General features: G+C 42.4%; 1 protein-coding gene across 4 annotated transcripts in view; it reads left to right on the forward strand.

Annotated features, from left to right (window-relative positions):
- Window positions 1-13,945: 13,945 nt before the first annotated feature.
- The window catches only part of GRIN2A (glutamate ionotropic receptor NMDA type subunit 2A), a 420,782-nt gene continuing 410,870 nt past the window's right edge, over window positions 13,946-23,857 (forward strand). For 3 of the 4 annotated variants that reach the window (XR_012061040.1, XM_072942222.1, XM_072942225.1), the window contains exons 1-2: window positions 13,946-14,073; window positions 15,202-15,362. The gene's annotated coding sequence lies outside the window, so the exon portion shown is untranslated. Of the gene's footprint in view, window positions 14,074-14,114; window positions 14,161-15,201; window positions 15,363-23,857 lie in introns of those variants that run through there. The other variant, XM_072942223.1, reaches the window with a different exon arrangement.

Consider the following 23,857-nt stretch of genomic DNA (forward strand, 5'->3'; position numbering starts at 1 on the left):
TTATTTTCCCCTTTCTACTGGTTGGTATGTAGATCTTGGACCATGTGAACATATCTTAGAGATGAAAACACAACAAAATAAAAGGCTTCTGTGTTCTTGACAGCCTTGCAAAGCAGAACCACCAAAACCACTTGCAGTTTTTGGGGAGAAAGAGAAATATGCTCTCATCTTTGCTTTCATAAGACAGTGTTATCTGGAGTTTCTTCTTCCTTATTACAAGATATTGTTTCAAGATATTTCAAGAACATTATTAAAAGGTATTATTTCTCTGTCCAAAGACCTATTTTTATGAATCAAAGGACCAGGATTAAGTTATGAATATTTTACCATGATGGTTAAAATTATTCTGGGGAAATTAGTTCTAAGGGAACATCAACGTCGTGGGACAAGGCAGGCCAATACCACGGGCAGGAAAAGAATTTACCAGAAAGAAGGAAAAGTGAAGGAAAAGTTTATTAGGTATGCTGCTTCAGGCAACAGTGGGCAGATAGACAAGAGGTGTCTGTGTGCCCTAAGGGCAGATTCTTAGGATCTTTTATAAGGAAGGGGCTGACCATCTATGTGCTTTAAGGAAAGGGGTTGTGTTGAAGGTTTCCAGATATAGCTGATTCATTATCTAAGGGCTAAAGTTCTTAACACCTGGGGGAAGGTATAGTTTATCTTTAGGAGGAGGTAGATGGTGTGCTTGCGGAATTTGGGGAAGGGGGTTTGTTAGATTGTAACAGGGTTGTTAGTTGGGCTAAAATAATTATATGTTGGGAGACGAATGTTCTTTGTGTTTTGTGATTAATGTCTTTATGACATGAGTGATTAGGGTGCAGGCAGGCATCCTGTGACTGGAGCCCTCTTTGGCTCTTTATGGGGCCTCTTGACCCCAAACCCCACAATCAACAAGGGGAGAAATAGTGATGCATAAACAATTTCCCCCCCGAACTTCATCTTTAGTTTCCTCCCCAGAAAACAAGGGCAGGACCACAGGGGCCCCTTCAAATGGAAAACTTTTTGCTCACGGTACATTTCCCAATTAACCAGGAGCAGATTTTCTGCTCATTTGCCTCTGAACACGATGATTTTCCTCAGAGGCATTTGACCTTCCAACAGAAACTGAGGTTAATAAGGAAAGGCAGTGAGAAGAAGACATTTTAAATACAAGAGTGCAAAAGGGGAGAGTGAAGTTACCTGGAATCTATGTTCCCTGTTGTCTGTTTGCATCAGGAGTCACATCCTTGAAAGCTGGAAGGAAGTTCTTGCATCCCTGGCTCCTGACTAAGCAGCAGACTTACTACCTGGTGATAAAATCAAATTCATGTTTTATGGCAAGACAAGAAAAATTTAAACATACAAGGTATCTCTGCCGCCTTTCTGCACTTTAGTATGTATTGTGCACCTGCTTTAACCAGACCTCCTTAGGAGGTAACATTCCTTCTTGTAAGGGGTCATGATGCCCCACTAATCATTTTGTACATGCAGATCTGGATTGTGGAAACCATAAATATGTAATTTGGTATATAACTCCTTGTCTCAAAAACATATATAACTGTGCTTTGACTTCTAATGGGTGGACCAGTCCTCAGAGCTTTCTGAAAAACTATCTCCCAGGTTATAATTTTCAGATTGGAGCATTCAGTCCATTGATACTTAAAGTGATTACTGATAGGTATGTACTTATTGCCATTCTGTTACCTGTTTTCTGGTTGTTTTTGTAGTTCTTCTCTGTTCTCTGTTTTTTTCTTCCTCTTTTAGTTTCTTTCCTTATAGTTTGATTATTTTCTTGAGTAATATGCTTGTGTTCCTTTTTCTCTAGGTTTTGTGTCTCTCTTGTAGGTTTTTGATTTTTGGTTGCCATGGGGTTCATATATGTTGATCTATAACAATATCTATGTGTTTTAAACTGGTAGTCATTTAAGTTCAAACACATTTTAAAAGATCTACATTTTTACCCCTCCCCCCACAATTAGTGATTTTAATGTCATATTTTACATTTTATGTTTAATCCCTTAACTGTTTATTTTAGTTATAGTTGATTTTACAGTTCTTTGTCCTTTAATCTTTGTATTAGCTTATTTAAGTTGTTGATCCATAGCCTTTACCATATATTTGCCTTTACTAGTTGGATTTTTCCTTTTCTATAGATTCTTTTTTAAAAAACTTATATTTTTGTTGAAGTACAATCAGTTTACAGTGTTGTGTCAATTTCTGGTGTACAGCACAATATTTCAGTCATATAGGAACATACATACATTTGTTCTCATATTCTTCACCATAGGTTACTGTAAGATATTGAATATGGTTTCCTATTCTATACAGTATAAACTTGTTGTTTATCTATTTCATATATATTAGTTAGTGTCTGCAAATCTCGAACTCCCAATTTATCCCATCTCACCCCCTTCCCCACCGGTAACCATAAGTTTGTTTTCTATGTCTGTGAGTGTTTCTGTTTTGTAAATAAGTTTGTTTGTCTTTTTATTTTTTTAAGATTCTACATATAAGTGATATGATGTGGTATTTTTCTTTCTCTGTCTGACTTACTTCACTTAGAATGACAATCTCCAGGTTCATCGATGTTGCTGCAAATGGCATTATTTTATTTTTTTTATGGCTGAGTAGTATTCCATTGTCTTTCCTATAGATTCTTAATTCTTGTTGCAGTCTCTTCTTTTATACTTGGGGAAGACCCTTTAACATTTCTTTTAGGGTAAGGTTAGTATTGATGAACTCTTTTAGTTTTTGCTTGTCTGAGAAGTTCTTTATCTCTCCTTCAATTCTGAATGTTGATCTTGCTAGGTAGAGTCCAGGTTGCAGGTTTTTCTCTTTCAGCACTTTGAGTATGTCATACCACTCCCTTCTGGCCTGCAAAGTTTCTGCAGAAAAGTCAGCTGATAGCCTTATGGGATTACCTTTGTTTGTGACTCTTTTTCCCTTGCTGCCTTTAGAATTCTCTCTAACTTCTGATATTTTAATTATGATTTGGTATTGATTTCTTTGGATTCATCTCTGTGATTCCTGTACCCGGGTATCTAGTTCCTTCTTTAGGCTTGAGGAGTTTTCAGCCGTAATTTCATCAAATAGATTTTTGACCCCTTTCTTTCTCACAGGGAGGAATTTTAACAGAGTTTGCTTTCCTCCCTGTCTACCCATCTGGTTCATATTATAGTTGACTATGGTGATACTCCCTTCTTGGAACAGGTCCTCTAATCACAGTCTTTAGGCAGTTAGTGGAAAGGTCAAAGGTTCTTTCTGAGTCTTTTGGGCTTTGATTGTTTTCATCTTGAAATAAGCTACATTCCAAGAAGACGTTTTAATTTGGCAAATTCTTCCTCTTCAAAGGGTGGAGGAAAATTTCTTCATTTCTGACAATTTCAACCTGCTAGAACATCATTTAACAAGCCCACCTAAAGCTTATTTGACTGTCTAGGGGATGCTAGCTCTGTTTGAATGATTGGATAGGACCCAGACATCTTAATTCTGTAACATTAATAGGGCCCAATGATTTTTCTTTTCTGTCTAGGAGAGAACATAAGCCCAAGGGTTTTGGTTTAATGGCCCTATAGGATATTATCTGATTTTGTGTCTAGTTTGGTAATAGCAATTTAGTCTCACCATTCTTTTGTTTTTCTTTTTATTTTTTAAGTGTTTACAAATTTTAGTTTTTCAGGTTGGAGTAGCCTTGTCATTATTTTGTGTCCTTCATAAATCAGTTAAAGAAGTCTTGGATATATGCATAATATCTATTTGAATGAGGTTTTTTTTTTTTTAATTTGGAGAATTGTGCTTTGATGGGATATATGATTTGGCCTCAGACAGCTTTTTTTGAGGACTGGGTCTGATGCTTTTTTGCTCTGTGATCAGGAGCATGTCATTTAACCACTGTGAGCCTCACTTGCCTCATTCATAAAAAAGGGAATAAGATTAGAACCAATTTCAAAGTGTAACTGGGATGACTGACTACAGGAAGGCTCTGAGCACGGTGACTGGCTCAAAGTACAAATCTGTTAAAAGCAGCCTGTAGGATGAAGCAGGAGTCATGTGAGCTAGAATTAGACAGAAAGCTCCACCACCTCCATCCCCAACCCTCTCTCTGTTTCCGGAGTCTCCCTAGTCATGGTGACAGGAAGTCTTTCATCATGCAACTCAAGGAGGAGAGAACAAAGAGGCATATTTAGCAGAATAAAGCCCAGGTGTTGGGAGGGGACCACTCCTGGCCCCCTGCCAGGTCTGACTTCTGTGTAGATGTTGCCCCTGACATTGGATAAGAGGCCTCTTTTCCTCTTCCGCCAACCTCTGCCCCTAGGGTTCCCAAGTCCCCTCCCTGTCTATTCTAGGGAGTCCGGTGCAACTGAGAACTGGCCCGAGAGAGACAACAAGTCACAGGGGCTTGAGGAGCAGAGTGCCCAGAGGAAAGACTCTGCATCACACAGCCCCAAGACAAGGAAGCCATGCTAGAAAGAGTCTCGGTCCAGATAAGCGAGTGACAGAGGCAGGGTCTTAACCCGCTCACTGTGAGAGCTGAAGAAGGCAGAAAGGGGACTTCAGTCACTTTCCTGTATCTTCAGAAAGTGTTCGGGAGAAACAATTTTTCCTCTTCCCTTTTAGGTTCTTGACTGAGGTCCCTCTGCAATAAACAGACAGATTAACAGGAGAAAAACAAATTATCGAAGCCCCACAAAGACATAAAACTCAAAGAAGTGGAAGCTTTTATAACTTTTAGACAAAGAAACAACTTGTGAAGAATTGACTGGACAAAAAGGTTTGGACTAGATGTAGTAAAACGAAGAGGAGGTAACAGGATTTTTTGTTTACATAGCCTCCTTGGCCCTACATTTTCTGTCTCTGGTGACAAGGATGTCTCTCTACCTCCTGGTCCAGGAAGGGCATCTTTCCCATGAAGGATTTATCTCCTGTTTCCGGGGACACAAAGGAGGGTCAGAGTGTCCTTTTTGCACCAGCTGTTTCTCAAATACCTTTAATTCAAAATAATCAATATGCCAAAGTGGCATATTTTGGGGTGATGTGTTTGGAATCCCTGCAAGAGCAAGTAGATCCTCTAGAAAAGAACTTTACATTCTTTTGGACTTGAAAACATTTTATTATCATTATCATTATTGTTATTGTTAAAGGAAAATTCCACAGACATGAAACGCTCAAGAATTCAACTGAGTAAATTTTAGAGTGAATTGGCTTTACTGAATGATTCCTGAATCAGGCGGCATCCCATCTAGCAGGTAGAGAGGCGCTCCAAGGGGCTACAGAAAGAGAGAGGTTTTTAAAGGCAAGACAAGGATGTCATAAACAAAAAAGACTATTTCATCTACCTGTGGGGACAGAAGGGATCTATGTGGCAGATGACCTCATCCTCCTTGCAGGGCATGGAGAGGATTACCTCATTGGTGGTGACCAGAAAATTCCACACTGTCCGGTTAGGATTACATTCCTGGGGAGGATTCTGACTGCAATTAGATTAGATATTAAGTCTTGGATTTAGCACAAGTGACTCCATTTGGGGCCTGTTGTTGCTTTTTAAACAGCATCTGGTTGACTTTTATTTAGTGATTTGTGAATGGAGAAGCATCCAGTCTAGAAAACAGAAAGGAGCTCTGAGGAATGGCACAAAGCAACAGGGTTTTGTAGCCCAAGGGAAGCAGGAAGAAGGATGTTATTCCAGGCAAACACTGATGCGTTAATGCAGGGATGTCGTCTTTATTTGGAATAACAAGGAACTTTCAGGTTAGGTTAGGTTATGAGAGCTGAGCAGGCATGTTCTGATTGGCTGGCTTACATTTTGGTTTGCTTCCATAAGCTGCCAAGGTATTAGAACCACCTCAGTCTAGTGGCTACCTTGTTTAATTAACTTACTGTTACTATTATTGCAATGAATTGACCTGGAGGGGGAAATTTCCCCCACTACCCCTCTTGAGTACTCGTGGCTGGATTAATAATAAAATTGACACAAGACAGATAATAGGAGAAAAAGAAACACATTTTAATTTATGCACATAGGGATCTCATAGAATTGGGACCTATGAAGTGGCCAGTTTAAATAGCTTTTATGCTTTTTTAGGCAAAGAAACAGTAAATTTGTGAAGAATTAACAGAACAAAGAAAAAGTTAGATCTTTGGGTTAGTGAAGAATCTAAGCAGCAGAATTGGGCCTTGGGGTAATAAAAGCAGTAACAAGGTTTGTTTATACAGACTTCTTGGTCTGAAGTCCTGCTCTCTCGTCATAACGGTGGCCTTCTACCTCCAGATGCAGGGAGGGCACCTTTCACATGAGAGATTATTTCCTGCTTTCAGGAAGACAGAGAGGAGGGTCAGAGTGTCCCTCTTGCAACGGCCATTTCTTAAGTACCTTTAATTCAAAATAATCATTGTGCCATTGAGGCACATTTTGGGGTGGCCTACCCTGGGCCCATCAGAACTGTACCTGGGGTCAGCAAACTTTTTCTTTAAGGAGCCGGATAGTAAATGTTTTAGTCTTTTTGGGCCATGTCATTTTAGTTGCAACTACTCAACTCTGCTCCTGTGGCAGGAAAGTGCCATAGACAGCATGCAAACAAATAGGCATGGCCGTGTTCCAATAAAACTTTATTCACAAAAACAGGCTGCAGGTTGGATTTGGCCTGTGGGACATTGTTGGCTACACCATCATGCCCTTTTACTGCTAGGGACATGATAGAGCATAAGTTATTTTTAAACTTCATAGCAACCCATAGGTCCAGATTATTTCCCTCATTTGATGGCTAAGGAAATTGAGGCTTAGATGGGGGCAAAGTCACTTTCTAAAGAGGAAGAAGAGTTGGGATTCGAACCCAGGGCTAACTGCTCCAAAGACCATGCTCTGTTGACTAACGTGAAGTCACACCCTAGATGCCAATTATATATGTAAATTCAGCTAAACTCACTCAAGGGAAGAGAAGGAGGGAGAAAAGAAAAGAGAGAGTTTAAAATAGTGGGGAGCATCCCCTCCTTTATCTAGTAATCTGCTCCCAGGTGATTATACAATGAGGAGGTGGAGATGTATCTGCTGCTCCCCTGGGCAGTCTTAGGCCCAGCACAGCTCTCGTAGTATGAGCAGATTGCTATATATTAAGGGAGGGTTTTTTTTTAGGGTATAACCTGGCCCCTAAAGGTAGTTCACACATACCATTTCATGCATAACCAAAGGAACTATTGGTATCTCCCTTCACTGGAGGTAAAGCAGTGTTGGCTGGGCTGGACCTCAGTGGAGATGGTGCAGAATGGTGGTCTCCAAGTGGAGCCTTCAAGGGTAATTCTATCTACATGTGATAGTTATCTTAAGTGCTGACTGTAAAACCTTGACCCACTGGCTATCCAAGCTTGGTACAGTCATAGTATTCAGCTCATTAATGGTATTTTATGATTCTGAGATCTCCTGGAAGATACAAATTTTTGCCTGAGTGCTAAGAAGTCCTGGGAATAATAAGCATTGGCTGGAGGAGCCACCAGAGGGCTGAGCAGGACCCCAGAGGGTTGATGCATCGATCACTTGAGAGGTGAAATGATGGTGGTGCATCCCACATAAACTGTTGTCATTGATTTGGAGACATGCTTCCTGCCATCAGTGATCTGTATGCAGGGCTCTTTCTGACACGTAGCACAGCGTGTTGGAAAGAGCTTGAAGTGGGAGGTGGGAGACCTGGGTTCTATGACTTGTTCTATCACCAACTTGCTGTATCATCGTAGGCTCTGTTTCAGGGCAGCAATTTCTTTTATCTATGACATGGTGCTGATAGTGCTGGGAAAGAGAATGAATGTTAGGGTAACAAAAGATCATAATTAGTATTTAGTGATGGAGTTAATCTTTGTCATCATCAATCTTATTCCTTGTCCCATTTCAGCCTTTTTTGTTTATGACTCACTGAACCAGCCTCAATTATTCACTCAGATGCTAGGCAACCATGCACCCCAGCTTCTCTGCCTGCCACCAGTTCTGACCCTTGTGCCCAACTCACACCCAGATCTTCTCCTTGTTCTTGAGCCAAAGAAAAACCATCCCTGGCTCCAGGAGTAGTAACGGTGGCCGTAGCTCTGCTGGACCCTTGACTTTCAAGGAGCCAGGGTCCATAAGGAGATGGGGTGGACCACTGGGTCCAGGGCGCAGCTGGAATGCACAAAAGCCTTTCTCTGGACATCTTGCCTTTGAAAAATGCATGGCAGGAGTGTGTCACGGATGAAAAACAAGCACAAGAATTGCCATTATCTAACTTTCTTTGAATAATGAATGTTTGCATAGCGACAAGTCAGACCAGCCTGGATTTAAATCCCAGCCCTCCCACTTCTCACTGGGTAGTCTTGGATGCCTTTGTTGCCTTAGCTTCTTCATTAAGAGAGTAGCCACCTCAAGGAGCTACTGCAATGAGACAGTGTACCTGGACAGCCTGAGAAGTTTTCAATAAATGTTAACAATGAGTGTCTGGTTACAAACTCCAATATGCCTTCACAGGGCCAGCCTTGGAGGGTAGATAAGGCTCCAGTGAAGTGTGAGCTGCTGGCTCTTGGGAGGCTGTTTTCCACTGGCCTCTTATTCACACCTTATGAACAAGGCACTAACTGCCTTTTGCTCTGGACTTTTCAAGCATGGTTGTGTAATGGACATAGTGATGGTGTGTCCCTTCAGGTCAAAGGGCAGGCGTGCTTACCGTCCAACATAATTGAGATAATATCTGTCTCTGGAGCAGAGGTCTGGCTTCCTTACTGCCTGCTATAAAAGGTTCAGGTTCCCAAAGCTCCTGGGTCCTCCCCTTTATTGCAGCCCACCATGTGTGCAGCTGTTATCTAACCCTCTTTGTGATGCCCTGTGGGAATTTGGGTTGGGGGAACCAGAACCAAAATGTTGATACTCTGGCTACTGCTGTGAGGAATAAACTGTCCTTTTCTTCTGATGCAGGAGGCTCACGTCTTTTACCAATATCCATAAAACTGTGGTAGGCTACCTAAAGGGCTAAAATCCCTGACACTTCACATGTCTTGACACTGTCCTGGTCTCGGATGTCCGCTGCCACCTAGAGAGGAGGTGGGGGTGAAAGCAGGAGGGCAAATCTTCCTCCTTCTGAAATCCTGAGCCAATGCCATGCACCTCCCTGTGGGTGCTTGCTTTCTGCTCCAAAGCCTGCAAGTCTGTCTGCAGAGAAAGCATTTCTGGACCAATTGGTGAGGCAGAGAATGAGAGACAAAGTAGGACATCAGGTTTCACGTTTTGCATAGAAAAATGTTTCCCAAACCCCAGCCTTTTGGTACCGCCTTCATTTTTATTTTAGTCATATCTGTGTACAATCTCCATCACTGCTTCCATAATGTTATTCTTAATTGACATGCCCTTTTATTTACTCAGATAATTCCTTTAGCAAGAAACTTGATCTCACTATGACACATGGAAAATCCAGGATTGTTTGCTGTAATCGGAAGACAACTTGGCAAATAAAACCGATGAAAACAAATAGTGTTACCAAATAATAACCAGATACTGTTGCCCCTGAAGACCTTGGTCCTGTTTCTACTGTTGCAAAGGCATATGAGCCAAGATTAGAGAGGGTTTAAAGATGGGCTTGCACCAAACAGACTTTCTCCTTGATGTAATGAGCAGCACTATCACAGGGAGACGGGGGAAAGGGGAGTTATCTGATGCCACGGGGACTTGCGACCCCAAATTGTCCAAGAGCTGCACTTTGTGAAACACTGTCCGGGAGTGATGTCTAACCAGAAGGGCCTCCTGCTCCTCAGGTGTCCTCCTTGCTTCCACTTCTGTGCTGGCTATGCCTCCTGTCTCAGTCTCCCTCCAGAACAGACAGAGGAGGCTTTCCAAGCTCCACCCTGACTGTCACTCATTTCTCATGACTCCCTGTTTCCCTTAAGATAATGTCCAAGCTCTTTAACCAGCAGTCAAGGTCATCCACTAGTCCTTGTCCATCCAGCACTTGTCCTGCTTTCCCGTCAATCAGGACCACTTAACAGTTTACTCCTTCACTCAGCAATTTATTGAGTTTTGCCAGCTCGTATGCTGTTCTAGACCCTGGAGCCATGGTCACCGTACCACTTTATGGGTTGTAGGCACTTTGCTGGCATGGGCTTCTTCCTCCATAAAAAAGTATAAAAATCATATTTTATAGCTGAGTTGGTATAAAGGTGAATAAAACTTAGGCTAGAATCATTATTATCCTATTCATTTATTTTTTCTGATTTTAAAATAAAACTAAAATGTGATACTTAAAATATCATGGACCATAGGTATTATTCCTAATGGGGAATTCTGCCCTGACTGGGGCACAAAGAGTGAACACACACACACACACACACACCTAATACACCTGAAGCTACTATCTGGCACCATGAGGTGTTTTCTGCTTTTTTACCTCTCTAAGCCTTTGTCCCCTCTGCCTTACTCCATTTCTTCTCTGCTTGGCTGACAATACTCAAGCATGCCCTTTATAACATGTGAGATTTCTTCTTGGACATACGAGTCCTGCCAGGTGGATCAGCACTGAGTCCCCCAGCCCATGGAGTTGGCTTTTCACTGTAATTCTTACACTTTGATCAACACAATTAAGGTGTTATTGCCTGATGCCTCTCTCTACCTTCTCAGCTTCCTTTGGAATTGTTCTCGGGTAGCTGCTGGTCAGAGCACAACCCTACTCCCAGCCTTCACTCTTCAAGCCTTCAAAATCCTACACTGTAATATCCAGAACCTGAGCTTGGCCCTAAAGCAATCCCATGTTTGTTTATCTTGTGCAAAACTCTCTGACTAATTGCTGGAAGTCAAGAGCCTACCGCCCTGAAAATAGGATGTTAATGACCCAAGGAGAGACTACAGCTGAGTAAGCATAGCCGTATGTCGGCGGCCCCTCTCGGGCTGGCGGAGTGCCCTTTGGAGAGAGCTGCAGGGGCGGCGTTGAAGGAGGCAGATCTCTCGCCCCTAAAGGCCCAGGTCTCATACCAACTTGTTCCATTGCATGGGAAATATTTACAGAGCAATCGCTGTGTGATAGACACCGTGCAGAGGCTAGAAATAATATGCTGGGCCCAGAGGAAGTCTCTCCCGGTGGCTGTCTCCCTCTCCAGGGCTTAGGTGTCCAAGGAGTGTTTTCACAGAATCAGCTTAACACTTACCATGCTGCTGTGTGACGGTCTCCTTACTTATCTCTTCCTGAAGTTGTCTACAAATTCTTTGAGAGAAGAGAACACTTGTATGTTCCTGTATCACAGCATCTTGTCTGGCACATGGTAGATGCCCAATAATTATATATTAGATGTCTTAGTCTGTTTGGGCTGCTGTCACAAAAATACCGTAGACTGGGTGGATTAAACAACAAGCATTTCTTTCTCATAGCTCTGGAGACTGGTAAGTCCAAAATTAACATGCCTGGTGTCCAGTGAGCACCTGCTTCCTGGTTCAGAGATGTCTTCTTGCTGTGTCCTCACATGGTGGAAAAGGGAAAGGGGATTTTGTGCCGTCTCTTTTATGAAGGTACTGATCCCATTCCTGAGGGCTCCACTCTCATGACCTAATAACCTCCCCGAGGCATCATGTCCTGATGCTATCACATTGGGGGTTAGGATCTCAATGTATGGATTTTGGGGGAGACATAAATATTCAGTCCATTGTACTAGATGAATACCTGAAATTCCACCATAATTAGTTGATTCCACTGGGTTATGCACTGCCTTCTTTCAAGGGTCCTCTTAAAATGCAAACCACCTCAGTGACAAAAATACATTCAGGTCCTCGGTCCTTAGTTATTTAATTCTGTTAATTTGTTTTAAATAGGTGGTCTATTCCTATGGTTCAAAATTGTGAATGATAGATAACCTGATAATATTAGGTGATCCTAAGAATGGAGCCTGAAATAGAGAGGGATGGAACAGGGAAAGTGTGAATAGGGATACAAATGTGGCTGTCTTTCTCATTTTCCTGTCTTGTGTTTTCCCTCCTACTCTGTGTCTCTGTTATATTATGTAGTTAATTAAAAAAGCAAAACAAAATACCTTTACTAGTAAACCAAAAGTCATTGGTATCACTACATGATTAAACATGGTAGAACATCTTCATATTAGACTTTGTTTGTTTGTTTCCAAGTGGTAAACCTAATATTAAACACACACACACACACACACACACAAACATAGCATTGAATGACCTAACTGAAAAGTTTAGAGAGCTTCAGGCATGGCTGGATCTAGGTGCTTCAGTGATAAAATAAAGAACTATTAGCTCAAGTCTTACCCTTCGAGGCTAGCAAACTTGGTTAGAAAAAAATATATATTTCCCAATAATTTCTCAAATATTTTCAGTCCTGAGACTAATGCTGATGATTTCTGGTTGACCAAGCCTAGGTCTTGTACTCCCTCTTGGGGAAAGAGCAGGGGAAAATCAAGATGCTGTTATGAGGAGAAAGAAGAATTGATCCTGGGAAGCCAAAACTATATTTTTCCAGACATCTTCATACTCATTAGACTCATTCAAGGCCAGGGACACAGCCTAACAATCCATTTGGCTTTAGATTTACTTTCTGAGAACTCACAGGTCAGAGATGGCTCAAAATTTTTGGCATGTCATTAGGATAATTGAATTACAAATTCAGAGCAGAGAGAAGCATTGATTAGATATGTTGACTAATTACCAATGAGCCTGACTTCTGTTCAAATCGGAGACTGGAAAAGAGGGTGAAGATATCTTGGTCAGATTTACTCACAAATCATGATCCTATACATGCCATTTTCACTATAAACTTGTTGGCATTTTTGGCCTCCCTACTTTGGTTTAAGTCAATGCATCCCATTTTCCTTTCAGGAATCTGCCTTCCCATAGTACACAGCCTTGCAAAGACTGTCCCTTGGCCACATGTGGACACATGGCCCACCCCAGGGGAATCTGCTCTGTGGTGGCAAAGAAAAAAGAATTATTCTGACACTTACTAAGGAAGAATAACAAAGACCTAATTCAAGGGACTACTGCAATGAAGTTTACAGTAGGGGAGAGAGACTGAGCTCAACTCCAAAAACAACATGGAAAGCGGGGATTTAAGGTGGTCAGTGGGTGGAAAATTACTAAGAGGGTAGAGTAATTCTTGCTAACTGACATAACAGGATTCTTGCATAAGGCAGCCCAAAGCAATCAGATAGTACCTGGGGGCTGGTGGCAGATGAGGAGTTTGATCAGATATTGAGGGTGGAGATGCTGACTTGACAGAATTTTTGCTAAATCAGGGCAATGCAGTGATTAATATGGAAGCCCAAAGGTTGAGGCCTCTTTGAGAAGAGGGCTCAGAGGAGCCTGACAAAATTTTGATTAAGAAGAGAGTCTGTCAGTGGTTCAGGGCTCTAAATTTTAAGGACAATGTTAAAAGATAAACTAAGGCGTATTAAAACTTTTGAGTTTATTTGGACAAAAATCAACTAGAATCAGGCAGTAGCCAACTTAGCAGACAAAAAGGAGCTCTGAGGAGCTGTACAAAAAGAGAGACTTTTATTGACAGGAGGGAGCAGGAACAAGGAAGTTACACTAGGGAAAAAGTGAGTTGGTTGTAGTAAGCTCGCTTTTCTTTATGGGATGGCAGGGGTCTATTAGGCAGATGACCTGTTACTGACCCTCCCGAGTCAGTTCCCCAACAAGGGTCCTTCTGCTCGGTGGTGTTCGAGCCAATAAAATGAGACCGAATTCTGTTCATAAGCAAAGGAAGGAGTTATTCTTGGGTCGAAGAATGGACAGATGTGAGCTCACGCTGTACAGTCCATGCTCGCTGGGAAAGGCGGTGGGCGAGGCCGCGTTACAGAGTTCTGGGGCCGGGGGTTGGGGGGTGGGGGTGGGGAGGGGGCGGGGTTTCTGTGCACAAGGCGGTTGCAGCTGCGCAGTTCAGGGCTCTAGAGCGCACTGTGGGGCGCCTTGCGCGGCGCGGCGTCTCTGCACACGCCCCGCCGCCGCCATCTTGACCCGAGCTGGGCTGTCCGCGCAGCCTCTTCTCAGAAGGAACTCGGGTCTGAGGTGCCGGGTGAGAGGCCTCTGCCCCGCCCTCTGTGAGCAAGTGAAACTAGACTAACCGCAAAGAAAAAAAAAAAAAGGTTAGACTTTATTATCCAGATTTTATTTTTATTTCCTGGAAATTATTCTGCTGGTGAGTGAACCAGGGCTGAGCCGGCGCTTCCTGAGTGAGTGGCTCGAGACTCCGTTTTGGGGAGAGCTCGAGACTGTAATTAAGTTCAGTCTTGGTTTGGTGATGTGGGGCTTAGCATAAGCATCTCCATTTTGGGCCTGTTTTCTTATTTTTTTAATAACAGTAATACAAAGATGGGGGCGGGGAACATGGCATTGCAGAGCCGCCCTGGTTCCTACTGTTTTGAGCCCAATGCCCTAGCCTTCTTTTTCGATTCTTCAAGTTCCCCGATATCCTCTCCATTCATTCCTTTTCTTTCCGAGTTTGCCAGAACAAACTTCTGTTACCTGCACCCAGAGAACCTATTTAATGTGATGCAATGTGATCTGAGCATGTTTGTTACCTCTGTGGCATGCGGGTTTCTTCCTCTAAAATGAGACCATTAATTTCTATTTGACAGGCTGGTGTAAGAATTCAAAATATAATAGCTTACTGCAGTGACAGTCTACTCTGTATTAACGAACGATTGTTAAATTGGGGATCCATGGATGGGCTTCTAGGAGTCAGTGAATCTACCAGAACTTATAGGCTGAATTATGTGTATGTGTGGGTATGTGCATGTACAATTAATTTAATTTTTTTGAGAACAGGGTTCATTAGATTCTCCAAGTGGTCCTTGACCCCAAATTATGTTATGCCTACCTCGCCATCCCCAGCACTAGACTGTAAGGTCTGGGAGCTCAGCATCAAGCCTGTCTTGTTTCCTTCTCTAGCCCCATCTCCTAGCACTGTGCCTTGCATTGAACAGATACTTTTTTTTTTTAATTAAAAAGTTTTGGGGGGTAGGGGGTAGGGGGTAGGTAATGAGGTTTTCTATTTGTTTATTTGTGTTTGATGGAGGTACTGGGGATTGAACCAGGACCTTGTGCATGCTAGGCATGTACTCTACCACTGAGCTATACCCTCCTCCCTCCAACAGATACTTGTTGAATGAAAAAGAGATGCACCTTAAGTGCTTTGAGCTTTGGTTTCCTCTTGTGTAAAATCTGAGAATTGGCAGAATTGTCTCTGAGTTCATTTCATTTCTGATCAACAGTCCCCGGAATTGTATGTCCCAGAGAAGTGAAACAGCGTGCCTGAGAGAGCTCCAGGACTCCAGCCTGACTCCAGTGCTTCGCTGTCTGCAGCACACAGGTCTCTTCTACTTGGTCCAAAGGCTTCCGCTCTTGTTGAACGTCTGGTTTCTCTGTGACTGAGGTGGGTAGTTATCAGGTTCCTACTGTTAGGTCTCTTGGGAAGGCAGATATAGGGAAATGGCTGATAGACTGTTGATGTGTTCTTCTGACCCCCTCCAAGGAAGTGGCATCCTAATTTGGGGGGATTTGGCTGATTTCTCTTCCCCAGACTGTCCGATCACTCTTACTCCAGAAAGGTGATGCTTTTGTTTTGCAGTGATCATGGTGGCAAAGATGACACTGAGTGTGTATGAAGGGGGCACACCCATGCTCTGTTGTGTCACTGAAAGTGGGTAAGACTCCCTGAAGGGAGGATAATGTCACAGTATGGATCAGAATTTTAAAGGTGCATACCCTTTTTTTTTTTCGCTTTCAAAATTGCAATTTCCAAAAAATCAATTTCAATTTTTAAAAAGTTTTGTTTCATTTCAAAATTGAAGTAATTCTCACTTTGGGGAAATTTCCTTAAGGAAATTGTATTAGCACAGAGAGTTGATGTTGTCAAGTCAACCCCAAGTGAATCATACATCTAATCTAACACGAATCCTAACTGGTAATTAAAAATTGCAAGCAAGATGTAGGCATAAACATTGCATTCCTCTTATGAAGGAGCCCAGATCTGTCAGCTACAGCTTCCTCATTGTTCTGAGTTGGTTTTGGATTAATCAGCACGTACCCAGTGATGGGTATGGATCATTGTCCTCAGAGGAAGCAACTTTGGCTTTGTGGATTCTGTTTTATCCTCCATTAATTACATAGGTGAAAATGTCTGTGTGATTACTTCTTGTTCTCTAGCCAGCCATTGCCCACAAAGTCCAGATTTAGTCACATTAAGCAATCTAGAGAGGTCAGGTACATCCTGCTAAAATTATTTTTGAGACAAGGTCTCCCTGGTCTCTTTCTGCTAGTAAATGCCATTAGCCTATTTTCAAGGAAGTCTGGTAGAGGCCATTCATTTCCAAATATTCCTCCGCTGGGAAGGAGGCGTCATGGACTGTTGTAAATCCTTCCTTCCCAGAAAAAATGTGGAAAGTACGAAAAGAAAGATACAGGAGGGTGCTGATTACCATATCTTTATGATGATTACCGTATTTTTTGATAATACTCAAAATATTGAAAAGCATAGTACTTAACAAAATGCAAAGTGAACATCTGTGAGAATTTCATGTAACTTATTAAGAAGGGAAACAGGATGAAAAAGAACTGGTCCAAAGGCGGGTACAAGAGACTGGAGGAGGTCAAGGGTCCTGTTCGGAGCTCACTGAGTTTGCTTTGCCTCTGACATACCAGAGTGGAGAGATCAACTGGGCAGTAGGGTATTGGAACCTCAGAGTTAGAAATGAATGGGTTAGAGACAAAAATTCATGAGTCAGCAGCACTTAGATGGTATTGAAAGCCCTAGAAATGAATGAGATCATCCAGGAAGTTGGTCGAATTGGAATAGTTTTACATATTGGAACATTGTAGGGCTCTTAATAAAGAATGAATAGTAGAAAGATGCTTATGATTTATTGTAGAGAGAAAAAAACATGGCTTAGAGAATATGATGGATGATACAATTCTATTTGAGCATCAAAAAGTTAGTAATAATAATAAAAGTAATAAACTGGGGCAAGGTATCACCCACTAGTTAGTATTATTATGGTTACTAGTCGGAAAATTCTTTCTCGTTTGCCAGTTAACAAAACCAACAGCAACACTTACAATGCCTTGTGTTACAACTGACAATGCCTTGGCTTTAACTCATGCGTTGAGATTTAGAAAGCACTTTGTATATATATTTCAGGTAATCCTCAAAAATACCTTCTTTGATGAAGGAGGGGTATTCTGATTGCCTTCTAGTCACCCCATTGGAGAGGGAGGGATCTCTCACCCTAAATAGTACAAGATTGCCCAAACACAACTCAGCAACACTGCACAGATGAGATGGACAGCAGTTTATCAGTCCCATATACACATAGCCCCACGGGGAGGAGAACCCTGTGTGCCCTTGCAGGGCCACACAGGGGTTTTTCTCAGAGTGAACAAGCAAGGACCGAGGGGGGCAGGTTGGACGGTAACAAGAGGGTAGTGACCCCTGGTTCCTGTGGGAGGATGTGATTGGCTTTCCTGGGCTGGCAGGGACGTGAAACCCATTAGGCTGCAGGCTGTGTGGGCTTCATCTGTCCCAGCCGCCTGGGGAACTAGCCGGTTGTTACTGAATTAGACTTGAGGCCCTCATTTTAGGACCCAAGCTGAACTTAAGCCCCCATTTGCTCCGTCAGGGGTTCTTTCCTGCCCAGGTTCGTGCTGCCAAAAAGGAAACTGAGTTTGGTGCATGCAAGACAGGCTTTCATTCAATGGCCAGAGAATGGAGAAGCATGGGGCTCCTGCTCTAAAGGCACCTGCTCCCTGATTACAAGCAGGGACAAGCTTTTTATAGGAAAGAGTGAAGGAAGTTATTGGGGGTGGAGGTCTTTTGTCACCCTGATTCATGGAAATGGGTGGTGATTTCCCGGAATGCAGTTCGTGCCTCTTTTTGGCCCTTGCCTGGCCTTTCAGTGTCTGGGTTGAAGCAGGTGGAATCAGTATGGCGTGGGGGGTTAGATATTATTACAGTGAGATGGTAGTAGTGGTAGAGACATTGTCTCAGTTTTGAAGTTCATTCAGCTTATACAGGTTTCTTGTGGTTAAGCCCTCTTGGTACTGTCATGTGCACACAGGAAGATTTTGGTTTTCTGCAGGTTTGCATGGAAGTTTTTTATTAGAACTGGAGGGCTTCCTTGCCCCCTTGCCTAAGACAGATGTACTTAGAAAGACAGTTTAGGTGCGGGTTAGGGGCCCCGGGGTTGCTCTCCTGAGTGACAAGGTGGGGAGCCTTTCCCTCTGGGTGGGGGCATTTCTGGCAAGAGCAGAGGAACCCATAGTAAAGCCTTTTGGGCCCTGGGAGGCTCAAACAGACCAAGACAGCACATGAAATTGTAGGTTTCACAGTGGAGGGCGAGGAGGGCAACAGTTAAGAATACCTGTTTTACAGATGAGAAAACTAGAAGAAAATGAGCTGCATGCCCAAGGTTACCCAGGGACAGGATGTGGTCTTTTCTCTAAGTTATTTTTATAAATTTTTATTATAAAAATCTTCAAACATGCATGAAAGTAGAGAGAAAAAAATGAAATCTCATACAGTCATCATAGACCACAGGTGGCTATCTTAAACTTAAACTAATTGAAAAAAAAATCAGTTTCTTGTCTCAGTAGTCACTGTAAGGGCCCAGCAGGCACACGTGGCTCGTGTCCGCCGTGGCGTACCGCTTAGATACAGAGCATTTCCATCGTTGCTGGGGGTTCCACTGGATAGTACTGTTCTAGGTTTCACAAGTATTACTATCTTGTGTATTTTATTCACCTTTCTATTTGGCTCTACTGGTTTTTGTTTGTTTGTTTTTGAAAAAAAAAGGGCACAGTTTATTTGAAATCTCCTTCCATGAGCTCATTAAGTATGTTATCTGAAATACCAAATATTTATCACTAAAATTTGGTGGAGTTCTAAATAGGCTAAGCGCCAAATCCCTTTAACCAGCGTGAAAACCGAAGAGCACAATTTGTCATTTAAAATTCAGTAGCTGTAACAGGAAGTCATTAAATTAAAACTAGGTGAAAAACACTTTCCTCCCCTAAAAAGGCAGAAGAGATTTTCTTTCGAAGTAAAGCACATTGCAATTATTGCCAGTGGCTTTAACAGTACAGACTTTCCAAGGTCTGTTTTTTTACTCCAGCTCTGGAATTTATGACTCGGTGGGGTAAAAACATTATTCCCAACTTCCAGCCCCACTTCCGTTACTGCCAGCTAAGTGAGGTATGTAACAGAAATCATGGCATCTTGAGGTTTCCTTTAGTAGGAAATTGACAGTCAACCTGGCTGTCTTTACCAAGAACCTTAAAATTGTCTGCTCTTTGAGTAACTCTACCTCAAAGAAACTTTCTTAAATAATTTAAGGAGTGGGGAAAAGTTTATGCATAAAGATGCTCAATATCAATTTACTAAAAAGAAAAATAAAATGCTCGCAATACAATACATTGTCATCTATTAAAGTACACACTGTGCATGCTAGCTAGCTGTTTTTTTAGCCTTTTCTCAATTTCAGACACTGCATTAAGAGCTCTACATATACTATTTCATTTAATATTGAAATTCTTGATATAGCTACTGTATTTCCATTTTACAAACAAGAAAAGGTAGGTTCTAAACTTGCCCAGGGTCTAGGAACTAGCCAAATTAGGTGGCAAACTCCCGTCTGACCCCAAACACTGTGTTCATATCTTTTCTATACAGCATAGGAGAGAGATGTATGCCAACATGTTAACAATGGTTGGGACTATGAATAACTTTTCCAGTATTCCTCAAATCTTCACATAATCATATATTCAAAAAAAGAATTTTCTTAAAACTGCAAAATCACTTTTAAAGTATCCAGAGAGATTCCAAGAAAAAACTTAGGCAGCCTACGTCTCCTCATCTTCGTCTTCTTCATCCAGCCAAACTGGCTTCTTTTGAGGTGGAAAATTATCTTTTGCTTCATTCTCCACTTCTGAGTCACCTGAGTCTTCCTGTACTTGAACCCGTGGGCCCTGCAGACGCCGCAGCAGCGCGTCCTCGTCTTCCTCGACGTCGCCGAAGACCATCTCCTCCAGGCACCGCTCCACGGCCTGCTTGTCCTCCCCCAGAGTCAGGCGGTTCCACTGCCGGAACCGTCTCTCCTCCGCCGCGACTGCCATCGCAGCGGCCGCTGCCCGCGGCGGGGCCGGCGGTTTCCGCTGGGATGAAAGTGCAGACTTTCGGACTGGCCCGCCCGGCCCCACTCCGGCTCTCAGGTCCGGCTTCATTCGGGTCTTACGGGCTGGTGTTGCTCCGGCTGTCCGGTCCGGTCTCATTCGGCTTCTCCGTTCCGGCGGCATCTCTCAGTGCGCCGAGGACCCGGCTTCCGCCGTGGATGAGGCCACGGGGGGCCTGAAGGGCTCTACTGGTTTAAAGCAAATCCCAGTCAACATGGTATTTTACCCTTAAACAGTTCAATATACATCTCATGAAGTAAGGGACATTTTCTTTTATCACTACAGTGATCCCATTCTATACAAATCAACAATAATTCCTTAATCTCATGTAACCCCTGGTCTGTAGTTCAGGTTTTTGGATTGTCTTCATGTCTTTTCATAATGGGTTTTCCCATCGGGATCCAAACAAGACCCACACGCAAGACTCACACCTCCACAGTTGGCTATTGTGTTTCTTGAATCTTTGTAAAGTAACAGAGTCCTCACTTTCCCTCTTCCTTTTTCCTATGCCATGAACTTATGGAAGAGATGGTTCCCAGAGTATTTCAAATTTAAAAGCTTGTTGGGAAGGGTACATAGCACAGTGGTAGAGTGCATGCTCAGCACGCATGAGTCCTGGGTTCAATCCCTGGTACCTCCATTAAAAAAAAAAAAAAGCTTGTTTCTTTTCTCCACTGACATAAACCCTTTGAACTCTTCAGACCATGAAGATCAGACTCTGGGGCTCTGGGTTAGGTTTGAAGAAGTTAGTGAAATTCTTCCAGGGTGGTGGGGAGATGACAGGCTGTCGGATCATTGAAAATGGTACCTGTGTTAATCATAAATCTAATGTTTGGTCCCTAATAGTGCAATGGGACCAGGGAGAGAGAGCACATCCATACCGTTAGCCACTTGGGGCCAGCTGGGTGGGCTGCCATGGGGTGGGGAGGAAGTAAGAATGGGAGTTGATCTGGGAGGGCTGACAAACAAAACTGAGTTTCATGAAATAAGGGGCTCTGTCTCCTGAGTTCACCACTATGTCCCTAGGACCCTGAACAATTCCTGACCCATCAAGAATGCTCAGTATTTGTTGGATGAAGGAAGGAAGGAAGGAAGGAATGAACAAGTAAACCTCCCTGGCGCAGATGCTTCTTTTGCATGGGATGGAGAATAACACCTCCCCGCAGTGTGGTGTGTGTGAAGGACTGCGTGATTGGGTGTGTTAGTTCCCTTGCCTTTTGAAAGTGAACTCTCTTTGATGTGAGTAAATTTTACATATTCTAGATTGTTCTGAGACTGTCTGGATGACAAATGTCCCATGTCATTGTTCTTATAGGTTTATTAGGAGGTGGAGATGTTTAATAATATCCTCAGAACTGGGAAGGAACTTTGAGACGAAAAAGTGAAGCAACTCCGTAAAGTGTAGTTATGAAGTTTATCGTGGGAAACTTACATCCAGGCAGGATGGAGCAGATGAAGACCCAGAGGCATTTGCAGTCACAGTGTGCACCATGGAAAGGAGTACAGGGGGACTTAAAGGGGCCAGAGCTAAAAGTAGAATCTGACTACCCAGTGAGGAGCCTGTCCACACTGACAAGAACTGAGGTTTTTCCCTCTTCTCCCCAGGGATCTCATGACCAGCATTTTTCTAGTTTTCATATCAGATGAAGGCAAGGGTAAAAGCTGATAAAGTTATCTGGCATGGGTGCATTCCTTATGAGTAGGTGAAAGCTCAGTCATGCAGAAGGTGGGGGGTAGTAGCACTCAGGGCCCAAGATGGAGTCAGTGTGGTTCAGCCAAACAAAAGTACAATGATATCCACCAGTTTTCAGTTATCTCTTTGAGCCTTAGGTTACTCATCTGTAAAGTGGAATAATAATAATAATAATAATAATAATAATAATAATAATAATAGTAGTAGTAGTAGTAGTAGTAGTAATAATAATACTACCAACGTTGCAGGGCTGTTGGGAAGATTTACTGAGATGTAGATGAGGCACTTAGTGTTTGGCCCACAGTAGGCATTCAGTCAGTATTTATGGAATGAATGGATGGCATGTAAACAAAGGCAAAATGCACCCAAATAAATATTGGGTAATCCAGTTGACATTTATCTGTGAAGCTACTGGTAAATTGTTCTTCTTGTCCTTGCTTGAAAACTCAGTTTGTTTAGTTGTGTATCCTACTTAATTTGGTCAACCACTCTTGGTGAGTCTGAATAATTAATGTGGATTTTGGAGGAGTTTTACAGTCTTGGCGGCCTTAGATGACTCTTTGGATCCCCTGAAGTTGCTCATAAGGTAAAAATGAACTCAGGATTCCATGTTGCTTGCTCTTATCGAAGAGCGAATTAATGCTTACTGATTTTTATTGTTCTCATATTCTAAAGGGAAAAATATGTGATATTTAGCACCTATGTCCTGTAAGGGTGTTGTTTTTTCCTGCTTGAATGGCTGAATCCTATTAAGATACAATTTAAGGACACAAAGTTTGTGAAAGAAGGAAGCTCCTTCTTGAAATGCCAAGAGTGTGTTGAAAGACCCAAAGCAGATCATTTGGGTCTCTTATACCTTCCTTCCCCCATGCAAACCTGTGCTCCAACCCCAAACTGCCACTTAGAACTCAACTTGATTACGTAATCAAAGACCATATTTCCAAATAAGGCCACATTCATAGTACCTGCTGTTAGAATTTGAATGTAAATCTTTTGGGGGGACATAATTCTACCTGTTACAGATGTTGGTCTGTTTTGTTCATTTTTTTTTAAATCCCCCACTCCTTCTCACTAGATTATAAATGTCCATGGAGGCAGGCCTGGTCCTCTTTTGTCCCTGCTCATAGCTCCAATGGCAGGAGCAGTGCTTTGATACATAAGACAATTGGCCAAAAACAGTTTGTTGAATTAATACATGAGTTTTCAATTCTGATTCAGATATTCAGAGGAAAGTTCTGGCATTGACACATATCCAACTCTGTTCACTCCCAGTTTGGGATGGGGTCCCTAGAAGACAGCAGTGACCTTGTAAAAGCCCTGGAAGAAATGGTCTATCTAGGGATTTTTGAAAAATTTCAACCAGAACAAGGAATAGCTTGTAGCAGTTGATGCATTATTATCAGCCTTTCAAGAGCAAGTCTCAGATGTGTTTTGAGTATGACAAAATGTGTTTGTCCCAAAAAGCAATGAAATCTGCAGAGAAATTTAATGTCTCCACTTGATCTGTATTAACATGGGAAATTTAAAAAAAATTTTTACATGTCACATTCTTGTTGAAAGAAAAGGTACCAGAAGTGTTACTATTAATACAGTTTAAAAAATTGTTGGCTTCAACACTATGCGCCTCCCCCCGTATTTGAATTCAGTTATCTGGTCTTTGTCCTTCCCAGTAAAATTCTTGGCATTACACCTCAGTTATTATTACCGGCACTCTGCTGATCTGCCAGTCTTATTAATAAGCCTCATGTAGCTTAGAACAGAAACAGCTATTTAATTGGTCACAGTTCTCAAGTAACAGAACCTCAAGTTTAATAACATTTATACTATCTCCAGCTCCTGTGAGGACATTTGAATAAAACATTTTTTTTTTCTGGGGCCTGTTGTGTGAATTTACCTTAAATTATGTAATTAAATTATATAAGGCAGTGGGACCTGGAGTTTTTGGAAACAGAGACCTGGTTAAAACCCTCCCTGTGTCCTTTACTAGCTGCTGTGACCTTGAGCAAGACCCT

This window comes from Vicugna pacos, chromosome 18 (genome assembly GCF_048564905.1).
Source record: "Vicugna pacos chromosome 18, VicPac4, whole genome shotgun sequence".
In the NCBI taxonomy this organism is placed as follows: domain Eukaryota; kingdom Metazoa; phylum Chordata; class Mammalia; order Artiodactyla; family Camelidae; genus Vicugna; species Vicugna pacos.